This window comes from Panthera leo, chromosome A1, assembly GCF_018350215.1.
Source record: "Panthera leo isolate Ple1 chromosome A1, P.leo_Ple1_pat1.1, whole genome shotgun sequence".
Lineage (NCBI taxonomy): Eukaryota > Metazoa > Chordata > Mammalia > Carnivora > Felidae > Panthera > Panthera leo.
In genome coordinates, this window is record NC_056679.1 from 14740198 (window position 1) to 14759413 (window position 19216).

Here is a 19216-nt window from a genome sequence, read left to right on the forward strand (position 1 = left end):
TGTGAGAGTAATAAGGGCCAGAACCATGGGAAATGCAGCAGGAATTACGAGAAGGGGCAGATATGAAAGACAAATTTCACAAAACTGGCCAGTAGGGCCACTTGAAACGCAAACACAGAGAGAGGTTTGAGAGGAATTGAAACCTTTGAGCTTGGATGGCCAGACATAGGGGCTCGAGGAGGAGGGGTCAGGCTGGAGGGAAGATCAGAAACTGGATAAATAATGATTCAGTTTCAGACACAGCAAGCTTGTTGCACTGGCAGAATAGGCTTTGAAATTTTATCTCAGATTTGAGATAACATGGACTTCGTTTGTTTGCCCTCTACTGCTACCTTTATTGTGTTCAAATTCTAGTTGTATCCCAGCCATTGGACCCTATAAGAAAACTAGCAGGAGAAAATTACCTGTCCCATGCTGGTTGTTCCTAACCAGGTTACTCCCTCAAAAAACTGAGGTGTGAACTTGGTGTCTATTTTTTACTAGCATTTACATTTTTCTTGCCCTTTGGAACTGAATAATAATACGAGAGAAAAACATAATTTTCTCAGTGCTTCTTTTTCATAGGTTTCTAGAAACACCAATGTACTAGTCTCTGATTTATCTCAACTTATATTAGGTATAAAAAATTTAGACCACAAACTGTCATAAATCCTTGTCACACGTTATCCCTTTGTGTCAACTGCACGACTATCTCAGTACATTCTAACTTTTAAAAAGAAATTTTTTAAGTAGGCTCTATGCCCAGTGTGGAGCCCAACATGGGGCTTGAACTCATAGCCCTGAGATCAAGACCTGAGCTGAATTGAAGAGTCAGATGCTTAACCAACTGAGTCACCCAGGCGCCCTTCATTCTAACTTCTTTAGAGCTTACCAGACCACACTGGGATTAAAGTCAGGTAAGAGGAATTTCATTTCTATTTTAAAACAGTTATAGCTTATTATAGAATTCTAAAAACAGGGAATATTAAAAATATAGGAAGGTATAAGCTTTTTAAAGTAACTGTTGAATCGCTAATAAAGTTATATGATTCAAAAATCAAAAAGCATTCATGAGGCACCTGAGTGGCTCAGTTGGTTAAGAGTCTGACTTTGGCTCAAGTCATGATCTCATGGTTCACAAGTAGGAGCCCTGCACTGGGCTCTCTGCTGTCAGCACAGAGTCTGCTTCATATCTGTCCCCCCCTCTCTCTCTGCCCCTCCTCTGCTGGCATGCTGTCTCTCTCTCTCTTAATTAAACATTAAAAAAATCTAAAATCCTTTACAAACATCAACATGCATTCAAAAATACATAATAAAAGCATATGTACATATGCTTACGTATATGTATGTATGCATATGTGTGTATATATTCTCCCTTTTTATATAAATGGTAGCATAGTATTCAAACCTTGAGGATCAAACATACGTCTTTGGAACCATTTCCATGGACTCACCCCTAAGTAGGCATGCACATGAACACACACACACACACTGACTCACAAACACACACACATTCAGATACATACATCTGAAATATGGTCAGTATTTAAATTTTTATTATTGTTTTTTAATGTGTATTTAATTTTTTTGGAGAAAGAGAGTGTGAACAGGAAGGGCAGAGAGAGGGAGACAGAGAATCCAAAGCAGACTCCATGCTGTCAGCACAGAGCCCAGTGTGGAGCTCAAAGTCATGAACCATGAGATCATGACCTTAACAGAAATCAAGTCAGACACTTAACCGACTAAGCCACCCAGGTGCCTCAAAAGAGAACTACTTTAGGGGCGCCTGGGTGGCGCAGTCGGTTAAGCGTCCGACTTCAGCCAGGTCACGATCTCGCGGTCCGTGAGTTCGAGCCCCGCGTCAGGCTCTGGGCTGATGGCTCGGAGCCTGGAGCCTGTTTCCGATTCTGTGTCTCCCTCTCTCTCTGCCCCTCCCCCGTTCATGCTCTGTCTCTCTCTGTCCCAAAAATGTCCCAAAAATGAATAAAAAAAAAACGTTGAAAAAAAAAAATTTAAAAAAAAAAAAAAAGAGAACTACTTTAAAACAATATTAAAGTTGGGGTGCCTGGGTGGCTCAGTCGGTTAAGCATCCGAATTTGGCTCAGGTCATGATCTCCTGGTTCGCAGGTTCGAGCCCTGCATCGGGCTCTGTGCTGACAGCTCAGAGCATGTAGCCTGCTTCAGATTCTGTGTCTCCCTCTCTCTGCTCCTCCCCCACTCGTGCTCGGGCTTTCAAAGTAAATAACCATTAAAATAAATAAATAAATAAATAATAAATAAATAAAGTAGTTCTCTCTTGTTATCTTTTATCACCATCATCACCATTATTATTACTCTGTAAAGTACAGTGGTGTGTGTGTTTGCCAAATTAATCTACCTTCTCTCACAGCAACACGAATCAGAACCATGGACAGCAACATCTCTTCCCAACCCTCTTCCTTCACTTCAAAAATATTTATTCTTTCACAGGAGTAACTTCATTTCAATCTCCATTTTCAAAAAAAAAAAAAAACCTGCAAATATAAGTGAGGCTAAAGAATTTCCAGAGGGGTGAATCCTGAATATTAGTAATCTCTTACTTAAATGTATGTATGTCATATACATTTATTTATGTATAAACCATACACGTTGGAAATGAACATTATTTAAGGCAGGCCTCAATTACTCAACCTGATTGGTAAGGAAGGAGTAAAAATTCCTCTGTAAAGCCCTGGTATAGGTAAAATGAGCCACATTTTCTGCTTTAAAGAGATCTAAATCTTTGCTCAGGCCTTGCTTTATGTGAGGCACCCATGAAAAATTATTTGTACTTTTAGCCCATGCAGAGTTCACATGAGGACTAGATTGAATGTGTTCAATATTACTATATTGGATTTATGGAATGAACTAAAGCAACGCTCTTCAGCCAGCATGGGCTTTTAGTTTGCAGAATAAAGCATGAGGGGAAAAGGGATTTCAAAGCTTTGTATTCAGGCTGAGCTTATCTTTCTTCATACGACCACTTGGCTTTGAGAAGGGTTTAGAGAGTCATCCAGTCATTAATATCTACCTGTTAAAAGTACAGCCTTGTGATAAAGACTATATAGAATGTGAAGATGCATAGCATGCCTTCTGACCTCCAGATGCTTACAGATGGGGGGGCAGTAAGACAGCTGTATATAAAGGGTCACTTCATTTTGTCCTTGTGTTTAGGCATATCATCAGCAGCAGCAGTAATATTAATAAAATAGGACAGTTCCTAAGTGTACTAGAAAGCCTTCAGAGGAGAGAGGAAACCTGTGGGCTGGTGATGCTGAGAAACTTAATGGAGCATATGGGATCTGAACTAGGTTTTTAAAGAAGAGTAGAATTTAGACAAGCACACAAGGGGTAGGGGCATCTCTGTGGAGGGAAATAAAGCTCAGTTCCCACTCAGGGGACAGGGCCAAACTCCTTGTGTTGCTGGCCACAAATGTCTGAGCCGGGACAGGGTTCTAGGAGCCCAAGGGACTGAGAAAGGGAACTTCTCACAGAACAACCAAGGATGGGCCTGTGCAAGAAGCAAGCATGATTTTTAATAGGAGATGAAAACTAGAGATCAGTGCCAAACGCAGCATCAGGACTCAGGGCTGAGAAGAGGATAACACCGGAAGGATAAAACAAGAAGGCAAATTAAGCTAATATCCAAAATTAGTCTGGAGTGAGGCATGAATTGAAAAAGGCTGAAACAATTCTAGACATAGGCTGAGAACAAGGTGAGGATGTTAGAAACGGGCATAGGAAATCCAGTAGATTTCTCAATTAGCACCTATGGCAATAGTGGCAATATTTTATTGATTCCATTACTTTTCTAAAAAAATTTCCACCCCCAAAACTCTGCCTACATAGGAAGACCACCCTGTGGGTTCAGAATTGTTGGAATGACCTCTCCAAATAAGATGGCAAATCATGTTTTGCAAAACCCATCATTAAAATCCATCAGTCCTCAGGGCGCCTGGGTGGCTCAGCTGGTTGAGTGTCCGACTCTCTTTTTAGGCTCAGATCATGATCCCAGCGTCCTGGAATTGAGCCCCAGGTCAGGCTCCGTGCTGAGTGTGGGTCCTGCTTAAGATTTTCTGTGTGTGTGCGTGTGTGTGTGTGTCCCTCTGCCCCTCTCCCCTGCTCTAAATAAATAAATAAATAAATAAATAAATAAATAAATAAATAAATAAATAACATGCGCACATACATACATCCATAAAAATCCATCAGTCATGGTGGTATGGCCACACAGCTGTCTGTTGATAAGAAACCAAATAAAATTAGGGACTACACTCCATGATGATACCACTGTATGCTTGGGGTCATTTGAATATTTGTGTAGAAATATTCTTTAAGTCAAGTGAAGATGGAAATCGGGAACATTCTTTCCTTCTAATTCCCTGTGGTACTGGTCCACTTTTCCATCCATTCTCCCTTCACACAGTAATACAAATACACACTTTATTGCCGCACAGAGAAATCTTAATGTTAGAAACTTGGCATTTAAATAATACCTTTCTCCCAAAAAGCCAAAAGCAGTTTATAAGCCAGTATCCTGTGGAATCATCACAGTGGGCCTGGCAATAAAATCAAGGTCTTCATCCTCCAGTGAACGGTTTTCTCCACTAGACCTCAGTGGCCAGCTGCCAGCTGCAGGAGAAAGAAATCTAAACACAAAAGGCAGCCACTCATCCTCTTTTCTGGGATTTAACTATGGAATAAAGAGAGTTTAAACAACAGAAGTAAGGAGGAAGATGTGAAGGTGGGTTCTGGAGGGTTACCAGTGTTATCCTCAACTCCACTCACCACAGATGGTGGTTAAATAGCTGGACTGCAAGTAGTTGGAATAAGGGGGAAACTCTCGTGCTTCCATTGTTCTAACCCAGGGATTCCCCAGTTTTCAGAACATGCCGCCACCTGAAGAAATACTCCCTATTCAAACATAGGGTTTTCTCTAATAAAGAGGACTTAGGTTCAAATTTCTCTCTAGAGGTAAAATATCAACATTCAATTCACATGAGGTATCTGTTTCTGGTAAATTCCAGTATTTTAATAATAAAATATGTGTTTCTGGTAAATTCCAGTATTTTAATAATAAAATGACTATTAATGGGCAATTGATTCAAGCACTTATTATTTACTCTGTATCAGGTTACTCTGACATAGCCCCACATTTGATTGCCTCTTAAATATAAACTTCCCACCTTCGGTGGTACAGCGACCAGAAAGCAGACTTTTTCCTGTTTTACTAGTCCCATTGTCAGAGCAGTTAATCACTGAGCTCTTCTTGAGTATGCAAATATAGACTTCCCCGATATTCAGCAAACACAGACACTCCGTATTTTACTTGCTAAAATGTCAATCAAAGACATAGGCACCTGTGGCCACAGCTCAGACATCCAAGAATGTAGGCAGGGAAACACATCCAGTATTTACTTTGTGTCCAGCAAACACTAGGACACAGTGACTGCAAGGACTGGCAGAAATGGTCCACAGGCTAGATGAGGAAGCAATCATTACCTCCTCCGATGAATGCAACATCTGCTTAGAAATCATGTGTGAAATCGGACAAAACCACACAGGAGTGGGAGCATGTGGGACTGATTATAACACAACCAAGGCCTCAGAGAAGAAACCTTTCAGAAGACCAAGAAAAAGCATGCGAGGATGGCCATGGTGGTGGTGCCGAGGGAGGGCACGTGGGGCAATGAGGCCGGATAGAAGTCTTACAACCTAGGTTGCCAGCATTCAGCAAGAGCAAACTAATTCCACCCTGACCTTCTTAAACTGAAAACTGAAATTGCTTCTCATCTATGGCCAGTTGCAAGATCCAATCTTAAGATAAGTCCTAGCATTTTTTTTTTTTTAAAAAAGGAGTACCCTGGGGGCGCCTGGGTGGCGCAGTCGGTTAAGCGTCCGACTTCAGCCAGGTCACGATCTCGCGGTCCGTGAGTTTGAGCCCCGCGTCAGGCTCTGGGCTGATGGCTCAGAGCCTGGAGCCTGTTTCCGATTCTGTGTCTCCCTCTCTCTCTGCCCCTCCCCCGTTCATGCTCTGTCTCTCTCTGTCCCAAAAATAAATGAAAAAAAAAAAAAAGTTGAAAAAAAAAAAAAAGGAGTACCCTGGTATACATGTCTTTTTGTTATAATAAGTAAAGAGGCATCTAAAGACAAATGCTTACTCTCTGTTCTCAAAGTAGAAGATTAAATAGCTAGTTGTTCACACCACACACTCTGATGACTGAGAGAGCACTTAAACTGTAACCAAAACATTTTAAAGTCCCAATGCTCCACAAATTTCTACTTCAATTCTTTTTTTTTAAGCTACTGTCTCTCCTTCCACCTAAAGAGTGACTGACAAATAATCCTACGTGGTATACCAGTCCACAGAACACTTAATAAGAATAATATTATAACTGGAAAAACTGGCAGAAACAATTTCTAGTTTAAATGCTGCAGCACAGATAGAAGTGAAGTGATGATGTATGAATGTAGTTTGGCTCAATTTAGTGCTTGACAGGAAGCCCAACACATCAATATTCCAAACAACCAAACATTTAATACAGTAACCTAGCATCTACTCAAAACTAAGTGGCAGCCAGAGATTTTTTGGCACTAAATCATACCATAGTAAATTTCAAAGTCCCCCATCAATGTGTCATCTTTCGTAAAATACCGTTTAAGTCACCACACTGCCTTGGAAACCCAAAAGCCCTATTTTTCAGACTTTTCCTCTATTAAGCAGCCCTCTGAGAGCTCCGTCTAAATTTGGAATGTTTCTGTCAGGTATGATTCTGTTCGAGTCCTGGTTGTGATTCACACTTTAGTTGAGCTACCTGTCATCTTAAAATGTCATTCTTGTCTGGAAACACCCCAGTTCTTTCAACCACACTTATTTATATGGTGGCTTTGATGTTTAAGAAACACTGTACCCAGGGGCGCCTGGGTGGCTCAGTCGGTTGAGCAAGCATCTGACTTCGGCTCAGGTCATGATCTCGTGGCCCATGAGTTCGAGCCCCGCATCAGGCTCTGAGCTGTCAGCAGAGCCTGGAGCCTGCTTTGGACTCTGTGTCTCCCTCTTTCTCTGCCCCTCCCCTGCTCATGCTCGCTCTCTCTCTCTCTCTGTCTCTCTCTCTCAAAAATAAATAAACAAGAAGACAGCCAAAGCATAAGAGACTCTTAAAAACCGAGAACAAACTGAGGGTTGATGGGGGGTGGGAGGGAGGGGAGGGTAGGTGATGGGTACTGAAGAGGGCATCTTTTGGGATGAGCACTGGGTATTGTATGGAAGCCAATTTGACAATGAATTTCATATATCGAAAAATAAATAAATAAAATAAAATAAAAAGTAAAATAAATAAATAAATAAACAAACAAACAAACAAGAAAAAAATTCTAAAAAAGAAACATTGTACTTCATTCCAAGAAGCCCAGGGATTACAGAGTTGTTTTTAGACTTCATTCATCAGTGATCTGTATAGAGTGATTCCGACAACCCTAAACAATGTCCCCTTGCCCAAGCCTTCCTGAGTGTTGCCTGGCACCCACTGGAATGTGCATACCCATAGTGGGGTCAGGGACTTTCTGTTTTGGTTATTGCTCTATTGTCAATGCTGAGAATAGTACCCAATACACCACTGCTAAATGACTGAATAAGTGGATCATCTCTGAACTCGCAGAGGAATGGAGAGGATTCACAACCAAACAACAAAGCCAGTGGAGCACAATACAGGGAAGTATGAGGAAGCCCCATCTGTGCTGGAGTGAGAAGGGCATGTGCGCTGGATCCCGACAGTTGGGAGTCTCAACTATTACTTAATATGCCCCTTTGAAAGTTAAACCTACTGGTTGATTGTGAAAATGGAAATAATAACACCTTGCAGCATAGCTTCTGTGACAATTACAGATAATTACATAAAGTGCCTGCCTGACACATAAAGACACCCAAATAATAGCTACGAGGACGGTGCTGTTGACAGTGACAGCAAATGCAAAGTCTGATGGCTCAGATTAAAAAGCAAAAGAGAAAAGAACTGGCCACAGATAGGAGTCAATGTGGAAACTTCTCTGAGTCTAGACTTGGTCTACCTTAAATAAAATTTGAAGATACAAACCATCATTCAAATCTGACATTCCAATGTCATAGTATGTTCAGTTCACTCTTGACATCTCCTAGTGTCAAAAGATCAATAACCCCGACCCAACCGTTATCTGCACACTTCATGAGTATATTTCCTCTGATGACCACAACCAATGCAAGGTCTTCATTCATGAATATGTTTGCTGATGTCTGGATCTGATGTCCTTTGGTTGCCTGTCTGTAACAATGCAGCCAACAGCCTTGTAAGAACAGGGCCCGTATCTATTTAATTGGACTTGCCTGCAGCCGATACAGCACCACGTGCATGTGAAAGCAAAATGATTTTGATATTGATCATGATTTCTATTATCCAAGCTAAGATAAAAGTTATTAACGTCTAACAGAAAGGCTCTCCAGTGTCACCAGGATACTGCAAAGTACATTTAGACTTGACTCTTAGATACTTTGGAAGGTCCCAGATGACACCTTCTGTAGCTGGAAGTTCGGTGCCCCCAGATGTCCTAGGGACCCTGCAAAAGGTAGAAGAGAAAGGAGAAACCAAAGGGGATTCAGAATCTTCCCTCCAAATGACTTCTCTGCTTCGTGAGGAAATTAGATCACTGAATCATGGCTTCAGTTAAGACTCTGACCGTTTTTAAGATATGTGAAAGAAAAAAAATATGCACAATTACTCTGCTTCCCAGCAACTTCAATGTCCTGAGACTCTCATTTTTGGAGAAGGTGTGGCATAGGTCACTTGGGGAAAAGGCAAGGAGGTAAAGAAGGGTACAGGTGTGCCCGATATTTCAGAAGTTACTATACCTGCCAAAGTGCCCACTCCTTGCTAGCTGGGATAGGGAAATGGTCAGTATAGGGGGTTTGTTTCTTTCCACCATAAGAGAAAAGACTGCCAGTTTGAAAAGCAAATGTGGAGGGGCGCCTGCGTGGCTCAGTCAGTTAAGCATCCGACTCTTGGTTTCAGCTCAGGTCATGATCTCACAGTTTCATGAGTTCGAGCCCCACATCAGGCTCTAAGCTGGTAGCTGGGAGCCTGCTTGAGATGCTCTCTCTCCCTCTCTCTACCCTTCCCCCACTCGCCCTGTCTCTGTCTCTCAAAATAAATAAATAAACTTAAAAATTTTTTCAAAAATGTGGAAACAGCTAAAGGGAACTTTTCTCTTATTGGACAAGAATATCTGGTGTATTTTCAGTATCTAGTTAGGAATTACACCTTTTTAAAAGACTTCCAAGCCACAGGTTTATTCATTAACATACACCTAGTTCCTAGCTCTCACCCTGGCACATAAAAAACAAGCAGTAAATCTTTATTGCACAAAGAAGTGAAATGATTAGTGGATGCTGTTACAAGAAATCCCCACAAAGAGTTTCATAAATCCATGAAACAGATGATTACGTTTTTAAAACATGACTTACAGGGTAGGTTCTGGCACTTTGACAGCTGTAATTAATCTGTAATAAGCAAGTAAGATGAAAAGTAATAAAGGTATGCCAAACAGTTCTCACAAAAAAAGGAAGAGGTCATTGGGAAGAGTCCCACATGCAGTATTTGATGAATACTATTCATATATCACGTTCCTGCTGTGAACAAGACTGACTAGAGGCCTTCACTGGATTTAGCAAACAAGGTAAAATAATGCATCTGCTAATCTGAAAACCCACAAAGCTTTAAAACATCATTGAGTATACGGTAGTCAAGCAAATGGCCAAAAGGAAACATATACAGCAAATTGTTCATTATAAATTTGTTGAGCTCTTTGCTCAAGACTAATGCCATTTAGCTACAGATAAGACAAAGGCCCACTGAACTTTAGTTTATAAGAAGGTAGGAAACAGCGAAGGAAAGGGGTAACTTTGTCTTTATTCTGGGCAAGGAATAACAGGGGCTACTGTACAAAAAAAAAAAGTAGTAAAACATGAAAATTCTGTGTAAAATCTTCAGATTTATTGCATAATAAGAGTACCCATCTCCAATGATCAGAATTTTATTCTCAAGTAAAAACAGTATTGCAAAAAAAAAAAAAAAAAACCCAAAAACAAACAAACAAAAAAATAGTATTGCAATGCCATTACTTTGAGTTCGTTATCTTCCTCCAATGGTGACTAAATAAGGAAAGGCAACAGAACTAATGATTCATTCTCTTTCCTAAATAATGCAGGAAATGTTCCCCAAACACTCACTCTTCTGTAAAAGATTTTATCTCTGGAATCCCTGACCTAAGACAGATTGTAAATATGTAACAGTTGAACAAAATATATAAATTGTGTTTCTTAGCTACCTGTGTCATGAGATGCCTAGGACTTCCCAGAGAAAACACCTAAGTTTAAACCCTAGCTTCAAAACTCACTCACTAAGTGATCCTAACATGATGAAACACTGTGTGCCTCAGTTTACTCATCTGTAAAATGGGGATAATAGCAGCACCTGTCTTAGGGGTCTTATGATGACTACACAGCTAATCTATGAGACATGTGCTGGGCGCAGAAGAGGCATGCAATAACTCCTAGCCAGTATTCATACCCAGAACTTGGAATTTGGGGTAGTTCTTCCTATGCAAGAGTGGAAAGAAAATACGAAAGGAAGAATGGTTTGGAAGACAATCTTCAATGACTGATGTGGAGACTCGACACCCCAGCTTCTAAGATGCTGTGATAAGACTTATGACAATTAGCTAAAGACCCACCTGGATAATATGACACATCCTTTTAACATTTTTCAAACTCTCAACTGCCAACAATTAAATAACCATTGAAAGTATATTATACGTAGAAAAATGCATATGCCATGGTATTATGGAAAAGAAACAGGGGATAAGAAATTGAATATACAGAAGGATATCTATGTACATTCTTAATCATTTATATATGACTATATCAAAATACTAATAGCAATAGTAAAGGTCTGAGGTATACAGTTACGGCTGTTGAAAAATTTTCCTCTTTTACCAGATGTTGTATTTGCACAGAAAAGAAAAAGAAACCACTAAAATATGTTAAGTCACAGATATCAGAATCACAACAACTTCATCGCTTCTAATTTGCATAGTAATTTACAATTTGCCAGGGGCCACAATATACATGGTGTTATCTGCACCTCAAATAACCTCATGATGTAGGTTGAACACCTAACGTTTCTATCAGACCAGGCACCTGCAGGTTAGAAAGGTCGAGTCCTTTCCCACGATAATACAGTAAGTAAGGACAGGGCCCCAAGGTCAATCCAGGGCTTTCCCACCCAACTTACATTTCTTCCTGTGAGGGAAATTCTGGACCAGACTGGACCTGGAATACCAGAACCCACAGCTGTAGCTGCCTTGTCAATCACTGGGCACATTGCTTTCCTGGTCTGTAAAATGAGTGTAAATGGCCCTGACTACTTTCCCAAACACATCTTGTCATAATTAGAAACAAGACACTGGACTAGCCTTTGAAGTAACCACTGGCACATTCCTCTCTGAAGTTTCCATTTTGTTTGCAGATGCTTTAAGGAGCTCAGCAAGGTTCAATCTGGCACCTACACCTTCTCCCATCATAAATTAGGGGATCTGTAAAGAATATGTGCTAATAATTGGTGTCTTCTTTTCTTTTCCTTCCTTCCTTCCTTCCTTGATCCTTTCCCTTTCCCTTCCCTCCCTCTCCCTCTCCTTCCTTCCCTCTCTCTCCCTCTCTTTTTTTCTAAATGTTTGTTTATTTTTGAGAGACAGCATGAGGGGGGGAGAGGCGGGGGGGTGTGGGGTAGACACAGGATCCATCTGCAGTAACAGCAGAGAACCCAATGCAGGGCTCAAACCCAGGAACTGCGAGATCATGACCCGAGCCGAAGTCGGACACCCAACCTATTGGGTGCTCCAGGTGTTCCCTTTCTTGCTTCTTTTCTTTTCTTTTTTCTCTTTTTTCTTTTCTCTTCCCTTCCTTCCTTTTCTTTCTTCTCCGTTCTTTTCTTTTTATTTCCTTCCTTCCATCCATCCTTCCTTCCTTCCTCTTCCTTTCATCATAATTCAGCAATTAAGGCTAATAGCTTTGAAGAGTGTGGGTCCTGGTACCATATTACAGCTCTGCTTCCTTGTGGGGTAGTCTTGGTTCAGCCAAAATCCCAGGGCCCTGTCTTTCCATTAGATTTCCAATATGCTTCTCTTAGGCTATGCCTTCTGCCCTAGGAGATGATAAACATGAAACATTCCCTGCTATTCCTCCAAAACCTCTCTGCTAAATGAGAAGAGCTCCCTCCTCCACCTGACCCCCAAAATCAGTTTTGTTCTTCAGTCAGATGTTTTGTAGGGGTGCCGGACATATGCTTTGGGTGCTTTAGAAAACAAAGTTACCATCTGAATATTAGGGAAGCACAAAAGAACTACCCACATATATAAATGTGTTCATATTTTTAAAGAGTAGGAAGGAAAAATTACATATTCAGAAGAATATAATTAGGAAATATGACCAAACTGATGAACATTTTTAAAAAAACCACAATACCAAATTTGGATTCCAGCTTTTTATATTGTGATTTTTGACAACTTACGGTATAAAAAAAAGCACAGCCAAATTTGCTAAGCCTATAAGCATACTGTTCCTATGATTTTGGCAATAGATGACCCGGCGAGTTTCATGCTGAGCAACAGAGATGAATTGCTCTGTGTCTAGTTAACATGCTTCTGATACTGTACATCATTCTGACTGGCTACACTGTCCTGCTCTCAGGTTATAAATAAGAGACCATGTAAATCAATCCTAAACTCTTTAAACAAAGCCACAGTAAAAAAGAACTGTTTGGTATTCAGTGAATATGAGCCTCTCTAAATAAATCTGAAACTCAGCTCTGAATGACTTCTATGTAAAACTCGTATAACACAGTTTTTATAGGCCAAAAATCAAATCCTTAGACTTCTTTTTAACTCTACTCCTAAGCTTTTTCTTTTTCTGACTCTTGGCAGAGCAGAGTCTTTTATACAAACTTTCACAATTCTTTTACAAAGAAATCTCCAATATTGAATAAATCATTAACTTGATCAACAAAGAAAGCTTTAAAAACAAACAAACAAACAAATCTCCTCATGATGGGGCCTAACACACAAAATTTGAAATTAAATGTGTTCTCCACAATAATCTTCTGGAATGCTTTTTTAAAAGATTCAGGGGGGAAACCCATAATTTGCTTCACTAGTTTCAAAACAGGGTATTTCAAATGCTCGAAGATCACGAGTAATGGATGCTATGAAGTATACATGGTCTTTCAAAACACACTACTAGTTTGGATAACTAAAAACTTCAGGATAATATGAAAATAAGCTAAGACAAAGGGAAAGACAATAATAAAATGCATGTTACTATTTCCAAAGATAGCAATAAAAGAACAGATTTCACCTGACTTCATTTAATAATATAACACCACTTTAGGGTACGTATAGTCAAATACAACCAGTCAGGTAAGTTATAGATAGAATATCACTTTAGGGTAGTCTAAAGCACCTTTCAGTGTACATGATTTTCACATGACATCATACTAATTTCATCCTGTCAATCACATAAGACACTTAGCATGAACTTCCATTTATCAGAAGAAACTGAGGTACTATAGGAACGGAACAATGTTGAAAGAAACCGAGCACAAGGTTTTGTTGGAAAAGTGTACTTTCCAGAAAATAATTTATTTCCAGACAATAATTGGAAAATGTTATTCTGAACTGTAATTAAAATGTAGGGAAACGCTTCAAGAGATTGATTCTTTTAAACCACAACCCTCTTCCTGAACCCAAATGGTAGTTAGACTGAGTTCAAATCAAGCTATGTAACTTGGCCAACATGCGACAGAAATAAAGACGAGAAATGAAGAAACCAAGAATGCACATCTATTCAAGCCTCTGTCTTCAATGAAAACATGACTTAATTTGTTCAAATGTATTTTGGTTTTCACCCCAAGGCTCCAAGTTATTAGGCCGCGTGAAAGCCACAGAGCTTGTTCATGAGGCAAATTTCAGTCACTAACAAAGTAACAGGAAATGACCACTGCTTACTCCTTACTCCCCTCCCTGCTACCACCAGTGCCACTGCTTTCCCCGTTCTCTTCCCCTGAAACACCTTTTCCTTTCCTCTCCACCCATCAGCTTTGACGCCCCTTCCAGGAAATAGGTCCAGCCTCCAGTCCCTTGACCAGCCACCTGTTCCCACCACCATCTTTCATTCACTCAGGCTGTGTCACAACTTCAATGCTTATGTCAATGTTGCTTTGGAATCATCGTCTAGCTGTCTTCTTGTTTGACGTCCCGTCTGTTATCACTCTCAGAGCAGTGGTAGTATTTAACTTGTTGTGTATGTTCCAGAGTGACCTGCAAGGCATACAATCTCAAAGGATTTAAACGCTAGAATCTGGTGTTACTCCTCTGAAACAAATGCCGAGCGTTCTGTGCATCAGCAGCAATGAATCAGAATTACTACTACCTGTGCTCCAACAGAATACTGCAGTCGGCTAGTCAACAAAGAGTTCTTGAGGACCAACTGTGTGTTTGGTGAAAAGAGAGTGAGTTTAGATGTAATTTTAACTCAGGGCGCCTGGGAGGCTCAGTCGGTGAAGTGTCCGACTTCAGCTCAGGTCGTGATCTCGCAGTCTGTGAGTCTGAGCCCTGTGTCGGGCTCTATGCTGACAGCTCAGAGCCTGCAGCCTGCTTCAGAGAGGATGCCCCGCTCACATTCTGTCTCTCAAAAATGAATGAATGTTAAAGAAACAATTTCAGATGCAATTTTAACTCAAGAGGCTTGTGTTATTAAAAAATTTAAATCTTCAGGCATCCAAGGTAGCTCAGAAGTTTACAATTCCCATTTGTTGCATAACTGCCTGGAAAGGTGAAACAAAAGTCTGCTTTAGATCACCAACTCACTCAAGTGGCTTCAGTGCCAGCCCTGACCCAATAAGGTCACCTCCCCTAGAAACCAGTTTGTTTCTTCTCAAAATGGACATAATGCCAGCTCCAAAAGGGATCTCATGGGTTCTGAAAATTATGGGGAACAAACCCCAGGGAAGTGATTTTGAAAAGATCTGTGTGCTGAATTACTATGAACTAGTAGTGACAGCACAAGCCTTGGCTGTTCTACGTCCTTAAAAGACAAGCAAGAGATGAGGTGCCTGGTGACTCAGTCGGCTGAGCGTCCAGCTCCTGATTGCGGCTCACGTCATAACCTCACAGTTCTCGAGATCGGGCCCTGCATTGTCCAGCTCTGTGCTCTCAGATTCATTCATTCTCTCTCTCTCTCTCTCTCTCTCTCTCTCTCTCTTTCTCCCTCTCCCCTAGCTCTCATGCTCTCTTCTTAAAAATAGATAAGCATTTTTTAAAAAAAGATGACCAAGAGGGCTCAAAAGTGATTTGAGCCACTTCAGTTTTCAAGCAGAGAATTCGTATGACATTGGGAGCGATTTTCGCCAAACAAGGCCACACGAACCTCAGTTTTTTCCATTAGGTTATTCTTACTTGGAAGGTTTCTTAGATCATTGGCTGACCTCATTTCCCTTGTCTTTGTCTTTTACCAGCTGTTATGTATCATTTTTCTCCATCTTTAGAAAGAGACCTAAGGGACGTAGTGTTCTGGTAGAAAAATAAAAGACAACCTGCTTGGCCCCAGGTAGGCTAGTTCACTTGAGCCAGTCCATATGGAAAATAAATTGTATATAATTGCATATATGTGTAATAGGGTACACATTTCTATTCTTCTTTTTTGTAGCATCTTTAACATTTCAAAAAATTTTACCAACATTAATATGAGCATATCTTCTTACTTTGCCACAGGATAGCTTTATTCTCTTTGGAATCCAAATGTCCCCTGAAATTAAACACTCACAACTGCAAAAGTGTGCTAAGATTTAGTCTTTCTTAATTTATAAATCTAATGTAAGAGATCTAATAAATTGAAGAAACAATCTCATTTTAAATGAGCGAAATTAATGTTTGCATAGCACTTTATAAGAGACAAAGTGTTTACAAACATATCATTTAATCCCCTAAGTATCATCATCACTATTATTGCCGTTTCAGACATAAGGAAACTAACTCAACAATGTTAAGTAACATGCACAGAGGTTGAGTGACAAAATGGGGTAGAAACCCAAGGATCCTGTGTTCTTTCTACTTCATCATGTTACTTCATATCAAACTATAAATTAATAGCTACAGGAATAGCTAACCTCTGCTGGGAAGTTTATACAGGTGCTATTAACCGCATTCTTTCACATAAATTTACAAAGGTAAAGGTAAGAACTTTGCCACCCCAGTTTTACAGGTGAGGAAGCTGAAGCTTAGAACAATTTCTTAAGGACTTTCCTGGCTCACACAGCCAAGAGAGCGCAGAACAGAGACTCAAATCCCAGGCTGAATGACATAAGGTGGATTTAACCACTGGGTTCTACTGCTTTCTTTTTCTTCTTTTTTTTCTTTTGAGAGAGAGAGAGAGAGAGAGAGAGCATGTGAGCAGGGGAAGGGCAGAGAGTGCAAAAGAGAGAGAGAATACCAAGCAGGCTCCACACTGTCAGTGCAGAGCCTGATGCAGGGCTTGACCTCGAGAACCGTGAGATTATGACCTGAGCCGAAACCAAGAGTTGGATGCTTAACTGACTGAGCCACCCAGGCGCCCCTCTACAGCTTTTTGGTTGTGGGGAATATGTATATTAATTAATGGACATATAACATGATAACTTGAAGTTTATTGTAGAAACTGACAAATTGCGAATTGAAACTCAAAAAATACTAGTACTGATTATGTGTTGTCAGATAGACATAACAAAGAAATGATTACCTAATTTAGCCCATGTAGACCAAACGCTCAATGTTTACAGATTTGAATATCTGATTAAAATCATCCATATTCCCCTACTTCCTTCACCAGCTTCCTCCCCATTTCTTCCAGAAAGAGTTGTCTCTCTTTGTTCCAATTTCTCCCCTCTCACTTCTTCCTAAACCCCCGACCTACATCAGGCTTAGGCCCCACTTTTCCACCCAGAATGCTCTCATCAACACTGTCAGCGACCCCTCGGTTATTATATTCAAACGTCAGTTCTCAGGGCTCATCTTCCCCTCGCCATTGGCAGCTTATGTCCAGATGTCGCTGCCCTCCTGGGCACTGTCACTGCCCTCCTGAGCACTGCCTTCACCCAGCTTCCAGAACGCCTCACTCTGCTGATTCCCTCATCTAGTCACTCCTCCTCAGTCCTCTATGTGGTGTCTTGTCTTTTCCTTAATCTTTTCCTTAATTTGAGAGCACTGCAAAATTAAGGCTGCTTCTTGGAACGCTTCTCTGGTGACACTCATTTCCTTGGTGAGCTCATCTAGTTTCATGGCTTTAAATATTATCTATCTGCTGACGTCTTCCTAATTTATATCTTCAGCCCACATCTCTCTCCTGAATTCCAGACTTGAATCAACTGACCATTCAACATCCCCACTTGTATGACTGGCGGAGGTCTCAAATTTAGCACATTTAATGCTGAATTTCTATCTTCTTTGACAGCTCTACCCACAACATCTAGAAAATCACTAACACATATTAGGTGCTCAATAAAAGGGTTGCATTGAATGAATAGATACAGCACAGTCAACTGAACATGAGTCTCAAAAGCAGGATAACAGTGATATACTCTGCAACTAGCAGCTCTAACTTCTTTAAAAGGATTTGATGTGTCAGTTACAAAAACATGGTAATTACCTCTACCCTCACACAGTCATGAAAGTCAAAGTTTCTAGATAACTAGGAATCCTATAAGATAATCACAAAAGTCATTATGTTCTGTTGTGTCATAATACGTACACATACAATAAATTCCAATATTATCCATGCTCATCATTACATGGATTCTGGAATATCTTGGCTTAATAAATAACATCTTCCAAGACGTTACTAGTACATCAAAGACAGCCTATGAGAAACAAGGTTTAATTTCCAAGCACGGCACAGTGAAGATCTCCCACTGTGTGAAAACATCATTCACAGACACACCTGCTTATCCATTCACACCACACCAGGAAGAACCTTGCTCTATCGAGGTGACTTATTTCCAAAGTTAATAAGAATTTGGTCAACTTAAAATGCTTTAATTGTTTCTCGCCTTGGGATTAGCATGGTTGGAGAAATACAAACATACTCAAATTCATTTTTATATATGCACACATTAGACTTCATTCAAAAATTAACATACATGCCATCTCCATTTAAATGACAGTTAAATAAGTTCAAGTAACAAATAACTTGATGAGAAAAGGAAGGGGAAAACAGATCTGGTATTACTTATAGCTCTGACTTTTTTAAACAGCTTTATTAAGGTGTGATTTACACATTACAAATTTCACCCATCCTAAGCGTACAGTTCAATAATCTTCAGTCATAAAATTCACCCATTGTAAGTGTACGATGATTTTTAGTCAATATATATACAGTATGCAACCATCACTATGATCCACTTTTAGAACACTTTTATCAGCCCAGAAATATTCCTCACACCAGGCTGCTGTGATTCTCTGCTCACACCTCCAGCCCCAGGAACTGCTAATCTATCTATCTTTATAGATTTTCTTCTTCTGGAAAACAGATGCTATTTTTAAGGGCCTCTTAAGACCGAGACACCTAACTAAACATTTCACATATGTTGTCTCACTTAGTCCTACAATAACCTACAATAAATATGAGATACTATTATTTGCCAATACTATAGACGATGAACTTGAGGTTCAGAGAGAGTAACTCATGTGTCTCATGAGGAACAACAGTCTCAATTATTTGGAGCCACAAAACAAACGGTTTGAATTTGAGGATCTCTGATAGATAATTAACACAATATGATGAATTTACAGAGTGCTATCAACCAAAACCAAGCAAAGAGGTGAATGGTGCTCAGTAAGGGCTTAATTGCATCACCACCTGCCATAACCCAAATCAGCCCTCCAGGCCTGACAGCTAAGGACAATGGCTCTGGCTGACTCACACCTGGGTTATAGAAGTGGAGCTTGTACTTGTCCTTAGCGCCTATTTTAAAAATTAGGGCCTTGCTACTTCTGACCTCAAAGACGCACACATCACTGTAGTCCTAATGCAACACGCACCCGTGAAATAGACAGGCACGTGGAACATCACAGACAGACCTGCATCTGAATTACTATGTCTGAAATA

At 40.3% G+C, this 19216-nt stretch overlaps 1 protein-coding gene across 3 annotated transcripts in view; it reads right to left on the minus strand.

The window, feature by feature from the left end:
- The window catches only part of DCLK1 (doublecortin like kinase 1), a 336772-nt gene that overhangs the window by 259221 nt on the left and 58335 nt on the right, over positions 1 to 19216 (minus strand). The window lies entirely within an intron of this gene.